The following is a 7,485-nucleotide window of genomic DNA, read 5'->3' as shown; positions in this document are numbered from 1 at the left end:
CACTCACTGGTTAGAAGCCCGTCATCCATTGGATGAATTTACTTATATCCACTGAGTTGTTAAAAATTAATAATTAAGGGAGAATTGTCTCTTCCCCCCACAACATTAAGCTGGCTGGCAACCCCCACTCTTCCGATGGGCTACCTCCGGCCTTTGTTCCTTGGAATAATAAGGCGCTGTCATTGCCTCAAGGCGGTTTCACCTGACACCCAACAGAGACCTCACCTGGCTGGAAGCAGGCGACCCGCTGAGATCTGGAGCCGAAGACTTCACGGCCTGTCCTTTGATGTGACTGACCTCTGAGAGGGGTTGGCTTATTCCCCTAAGACTATAAATCTTGACATAGAAAATTAAAGTTAATCTTGAGCGGCATTGTTGCCTTGACTCATTTCTCTCTCGCCTCCTCCTTCCCGTTAACCTCAGAATTCTCTTCCAGGTAACCCAGTTCATATGTGGCCGCTGGCGGCCTACACCAATGAATGCTTGATTGCCCACTGTAGGAAAATGACAGGTCAGTGAGGTGGGAGTAGGTGGGTGGGTGGGGTAGCACACTCATAGAAGTATGGGGTGAGGGAATAGGATAGGAGAGATCTGGAGAGGAATCTGGGAAAGGGGGTAACATTTGAAATGTAAATACATAAAATATCCAATAAAAAATAGGAGTTGATATTTGACCCAATATAGTAACCAGAAATAATATTTTCTAATGTAACACTATTTCTTTTCCTTTCAGAAATACTCTAAAATGATATTGATGTTAAATAATTCAGAGTCTAGTTCTTGCCTAACAAACACTGAGTCCTTTGATGCCTCCTTCAGATGACTCTTCATGACTTAATGTTTTTTCCACTTGTTAGTCTCAGCTCAGTGAGTATACACACCCCACAGGTGTTTTAGTTTCTTAATTGTGTGTTTTCCTACTGAGAATCAGGATTTCCAGGTGCCAAGTTAGAGATTTCTGAGCCCTTGGAGACTCACAGTGACTCTGTGAAGGGGACATAATCTAGGGCTAAAAAGGTATAAATCAGATTGGACTCCAGGGAACTGAGGTAGTGTTTGGATACTGGTGGGCCTGAACCAGGACAAAACAATGCTTCATAACCTTGATCCACATGGATCAACCAGACATCTTTTACCAGTTTGTTGATGTGCTCCCAGGGATGAATAGTCCAAGATTCTCAACTGAACAGATATCTGGGTTTTATCAATTATTTATCAATGTTATGAAATTATTCATTGCTTTCTCTCTCCTGATTATCCTCATTGAATACCAGGAACAAATTTCTTGTTTTTCCTTACGTATACCTGCTTCTCCTGGCTACTATCAAGATGGGCATTTTGTTATTGGAGGACTCTTTTCCCTCAGAGTGACTGCTAGAGACAATAGAATTAAATTTGGCTTTAATGATACAATGGCTATACCAGAAGCTGTTATTGTGTAAGTGTTTGACTTCTCTCAAAAAAAATAGGGTTTCAGGATTTCATAAATTTAAACAAGATATATTGATCTGACTGTACTCTGCTGTTTCCCTTGCAATGTTTCCTGCCTTCAACTTTATGGGTATGCTCTGTCTGTCTGTCTTTCTCCCAGTCTCTCTCCAATTTTAATGTATTGAGTTCATTTAGGCATGCCAGTACTGCAGGAGTATAGGGCATTATCTAGAGTCTAGGCAAGCTACTACACAAACCTCCTAATGAAACTGACTGTCCCTTCCTCAGTAGCCACCAAATGCCAATAGCTACTCAGCCATGACTCTGTGTGTTTCTCCCCTACACATGCTGAATTCTCTTAAATATGTAAGAAGGTTTTGAAAGCACTTTGCTCTCCAAACCAATCTGTCTTTTTAGTTATGTAGTGTAGAGTATTGAGAAGATTTTAGTTTTCCTGTTTAAATTCACACTTGATGCTATTTTTTCAGTTGGTATTGGTGATTAAGTACTGTGTATTTTCCTGAGGTTTATCTTAATCTTTGAAGTCTGCATGAAAACTAAGTTTTAATATTTGCTATTTCCCACATGCTTTAGTCTTCCATTATATTTCTCAGACACAAATTGTACAATAAATATTGAAAATTGTACATTTAATAATATGTGGTGGTGCAAAATTTAATCCCAAAACTTGAGAAGCAGAGGCAGGTGGATCTTTGTGAGCCTGAGTTTAACTTAGACTACATAAGGTGTTTAAATAAATCTTTGGTTGAATAAGCGAGATGCTGTCTCAAAAAAATTCAAAAGCAAAATAATTGATTTAATAACAAGTTGTACTACTCTAATATTGAGTAGACTGCCTGTTTCTTGGAATATCATGTACAATTTTTATATGAATTAAGTTCTTATAAATAAAAATGCAGAATTTGAGTGGTAGAATGGGAGGAGCTACATATAGAAAAGAGAGGGAGGTAAAGAATGTAATTATATTTTATTTATTATATTAAATATCTAAATTCATATAAATAATTGTATTTTATAAATTAATATAAAACACAAATATTTAAAATAACTATTATATATTATTAATTAATATAAAAATAACACAAAAAATGATCTTTCCAATTTTTCTTCCCAGGAATCTCACCAAAAATTATCAGCACATGTTGGCAATGGTTTTTGCTATGGAAAAAATCAACAAGGACCCAAATATTCTATTCAATATGTCCTTGGAATTCTATCTCTTCAATGTTGACTTTTCTGAAACAAAGGCCATGGAAAGTTCTATGGCTTTGCTCTCAGGAGAGAGCCCCCCAATTCCTAACTACAGCTGCAGGCCTGAGAAGACTGATAAGCTGGTTTCAGTAATAGGAGGCATTTCAACAGGAATATCAGCTCAGATCTCCCGAGTTCTAAGTCTCTACAATGTCCCACAGGTACACAAAGCATCTTGCTTCCTAGGTTAAAGATAGTAAGATAGTAATAAATGCTAATTAATCCAGTTATTGATTATTGATGAGGTATGGGACTGCTTAATAATTTACTATTTTGTTATCAATTTTACCTCTTAAGTGTAATATTTTCTTAACATAAAATGTTAGTAAAATAAATTTAATTTGGCAATCTTTAACATTGAAAAAAATATAAGTAAAAGTAATGACAACCTGAATTCTTTCCACTCCAAGAAAATTTGTTTTGCTATTTACCATTTTTAATACTGTCTTTCTTTTGTATCCAGGTTTAGTGCATCACAAATCATGAGGGCTATAATCATTCTATGCACATACATACACAGTAACTACTATGAACATATTTCTGATTATTTTACTGTGGTATCAGCTCAGATTGCCATATAACATTCAATTATACTTACTGGGTCAGACTTACTCTGGGTGGACATTTGGGCTGTTTGTAATTTTCTCCTGTTGAAAAGAAAGTGTTTACTTTTGTCTTTGTTTAAAAATCTTTCCGTTGATCAGTAATTATTTCTTATAAACAATGCTAGAGAGGTAGCCTTTATAAGACAATTGCATATTAATTAGTCATAAACTTGGAAAGGTTTACTTAGAAAGTTTGCAAATAACAGGGATCCAGTATTTAATGTTTCCTTCTAACCTCAGTCAAGTAACTGAAATTTTAGTAAAATGAATGAAGTTGCCATGCTGTTTCATATTTATTATCAGTTTTTACCTATTTGTTTTTTTGAACATATTTTTTTATTCAATATATTTTTTTATTTAAATTTCAAATGATTTCCCCTTTTCTGGCCCCCCACTCCCCGAAAATCCCATACATCCCCTTCCCTCCCCCTGTTCTCCCACCCACCCCTTCCCACTTTCCTCTTCTGGTTTTGCCTTATACTGCTACACTGAGTCTTTCCTGAACCAGTGGTTTATTTTAACACACATTCTCACTATGCAAATTTGCGCAGTCTTGAACTTCCTCTGCAGCCCAAGATAGTATTATGGAGATCCTCATGCCTTTGTTGCCCAGGGCTGGGATTTTAATCATACTCTATCATGATTGACTAAATTTGTATTTTTATAAGATTTTATGACTTATTTTTAAAAATATTTGTCATTTTATTTATTTACATTTTAAATGTTGCCTCCTTTCTCAGTCTAACCTCCTCAAATCCTGCATCCCTCCCCCCTTCCCCTTTGACTCTAAGAGGGTAATTCTGCAAATACCCACCCATTCTGGCCTCACTCCTCTAGCTTCCTCCTTTACTGGGACAATAAGCCTCCACAGGACCAAGTGCCTCCCCTGCCATTGGTGCCAGATAAGGCATTCCTCTGATACATATACAGTAGGAGCCATGGAAACACCCATGTATATAGCTGTGTCCAGAGGATCTCTGTCGTGTACAGTTAGTTGATACTGTTCTTCATAAGGTTTTGCCATCCCTTTCAGCTCCTTCAGTCCTTCCCCTAACTCTTCCACTGGGGTCCCCAGGTTCAATCCAATGGTTGGCAGTGAGATTCTGCCTCTGTCTTCTCTAGGTGCTGGCAGAACCTCTCAGAGGACATCTGTACTAGCTTGAGGAGAGTTCAGTGATGCCATCCCTCTACTTGGGACCTTGTCTCTTTGGCTAATTCTAATTCAAAGGAATTCTGTACTTTTTGGCTAGTATCTACTTATCACTGAGTATATACCTTTTGAGTATGTCCTCTTGGGTTTGGGTTGCCTCAACCAGGGTGATATTTTGTAGTTCTATCCATCTTCCTGTGAAATTCATGTTATCCTCCTTTTTAATAGTTGAAATTCAAATTTTTCTCTTTCACCTATGCCTAGCTGGCTGGCTGTGGCTACTGAAACTTACACATATAACCTAACACAAGTTCAATACACTAACAATGTCCTGAAGTATTTTTATCATTTCTTTTAGTAATCCCCTCACACTTCTTAAGCACGAACTGTGGAGCTGGCAGTGCTGTATTGTAGACCATATTCTATTCATGTTTCTTTGGTTTTATTATGCCGACATTTTTGTTATCATTTTTCTGTGTAGAATAAGTACACCATCTGTAGTGTATGTAAATGAATCCCTAATATATGCAAATCATTCCAACTTTACCTGTGACAGATAATCCCTTCTTTCAATTTGTTTTTTTTTTTTTTTTTTTACATTTTATTCAATATATTTTTTTTATTTACATTTCAAGTGATTTCCCCTTTTCTGGTCCCATACTCCCCGAAAGTCACATAAGCCCCCTTCCCTCCCTCTGTTTTCCCATCCATCCCTTCCCACTTCCCTGTTCTGGTTTTCTCTTATACTGCTACACTGAGTCTTTCCAGAACTAGCAGCCACTCCTCCATTCTTCTTGTACCTCATTCGATGTGTGGATTAGGTTTTGGTTATTCCAGTTTTCCAGGCTAATATCCACTTATTAGTTAATGCATACCATGATTGATCTTTTGAGACTGGGTTACCTCACTTGGTATGATGTTCTCCAGCTCCATCCATTTGCCTAAGAATTTCATGAATTCATTGTATCTAAAGGCTGAATAGTACTCCATTGTGTATATATACCACATTTTTTGCATCCATTCTTCTGTTGAAGGATACCTGGGTTCTTTCCAGCATTCTGGCTATTATAAATAGGGCTTCTATGAACATAGTGGAGCATATATCCTTATTACATGCTGGGGAATCCTCTGGGTATATGCCCAGGAGTGGTATAGCAGGATCTTTCAGAAGTGACATGCCCAGTTTTCTGAGGAACCGCCAGAGTGATTTTCAGAGTGGTTGTACTAATTTGCAACGCCACCAGCTGTGGAAGATTGTTCCTCTTTCACCACATCCTCACCAACACCTGCTGTCTCCTGAGTTTTTAATCTTATCCATTCTGAATGGTGTAAGGTGAAATCTCAGGATTGTTTTGATTTGCATTTCCCTGATGAGTAGTGAATTTGAGCATTTTTTAAGATGTTTCTCCACCATCCGAAATTCTTCAGGTGGGAATTCTTTGTTTAACTCTCTACACCATTTTTTAATAGGGTTATTTGGTTTTCTGGGGTCTAACTTCTTGAGTTCTTTGTATATATTGGATATTAGCCCACTTTCTGATATAGGGTTGGTGAAGAGCTAGTACCTCAAGTACAATATTGAAAAGATAAGGAGAAAGTGGGCAGCCCTGTCTAGTCCCTGATTTTAGTGGGATTGCTTCAAGTTTCTCTCCATTTAGTTTGATGCTGGCTACCGGTTTGTTGTATATTGCTTTTACTATGTTTAGGTATGGGCCTTGAATTCCTGTTCTTTCCAAGACTTTAAGCCTGAAAGGATGCTGAATTTTGTCAAATGCTTTTTCAGCATCCAAATAAAATGGCATGTGGTTTTTTTCTTTGAGTTTGTTTATGTAGTGGATTGCATTGATGGATTTCCATATTTTGAACCAACCCTGCATTCCTGGAATAAAGCCTACTTGATCATGGTGGATGATCGTTTTTATGTGTTCTTGGATTTGGTTGGCAAGAATTTTATTGAGTATTTTTGCATCGATGTTCATAAGGGAAATGGTCTGAGGTTCTCTTTCTTTGTTGGATCTTTGCATGGTTTTGGTATCAGCGTAATTGTGGCTTCATAGAAGGAATTGGGTAGTGTTCCTTCTGTTTCTATTTTGTGAAATAGTTTGTAGAGTATTGGAGTTAGGTCTTTTTTCCTTCTTGCAATTTCTTGTCTTCTCCAGACTAAGTGCTGTATGTATGTTCTCAAATAGTCTTGTGTTTTTGGTGCTCTCTATGCTGAGTCTTACATCTTTCTTCCTTGATTAATTTTCACATTTTCAGAGCACATTTTTGAGTTGAAAATTTACATAGGTTGTTCTGTTGTGGGTTTTCATTTGACTTACTTGGATAGTAATTTTCAGCAGGTTTATTTAGTTATCTATATTTACTTTCAGTTTTTTTTCTCCACATTTTAAAATTTCTCCACCTAATGCCTGTTCTATTTAGATTCAGAATTGATTCTCTTTTTGCATGCCCCTGCTTATGTGCTCAATGTTTATGATTTTTGTTAATATTGGTAACTCTATGCAGCATATGTAACTTATGCCATTTTCCTTATTCTCTTTGATTTCTAATACTGAGGAATCATGACCTGATGGAGGAGCCATAGTTGTTTTTTCTGTCTCTCTCTGAGTCTCCCTCTCCCCCTTTCTGTCTCTATCTCAGTGTCTGTCCCTCTCTCTCTTTTACAGTGTGTGTGCCTGTGTGTTATATATGTATGCATGAGTGCTTGCTTGTGTTTGTCCATGTGTGTGTGTGTGTGTGTGTCTGTGTGTGTGTGTGTGCGCATACTCTTGTGGGTGTACATGAGTGTATGTGTGTTTGTGTGGTATGTGTCTCACATATGATGTATGTCAGGAATGTGTAGGTAGGCATATCAGGACAACTGATATTCTTTCTTCATCAGTTTCTCCACTGTTGCTTGAAACCAGAGTACTGAATCAGAAGCTTGAGATTTTGAGCTGATTGGCCAGAAAAATCTAGGGATTTACCTGTCTCCACCCTGCTATGTTAGGGTAGAAGCACACACAGCCATGTCTGACTTGTTAT

General features: G+C 37.4%; 1 pseudogene; it reads left to right on the top strand.

The window, feature by feature from the left end:
• The first annotated feature begins 1,223 nt into the window (after positions 1-1,223).
• LOC127677644 (vomeronasal type-2 receptor 26-like) overlaps positions 1,224-7,485 on the top strand; it is a 43,433-nt pseudogene continuing 37,171 nt past the window's right edge.

This window comes from Apodemus sylvaticus, chromosome 2, assembly GCF_947179515.1.
Source record: "Apodemus sylvaticus chromosome 2, mApoSyl1.1, whole genome shotgun sequence".
NCBI lineage: Eukaryota > Metazoa > Chordata > Mammalia > Rodentia > Muridae > Apodemus > Apodemus sylvaticus.
This window is presented reverse-complemented; position numbering and strand designations above follow the sequence as displayed.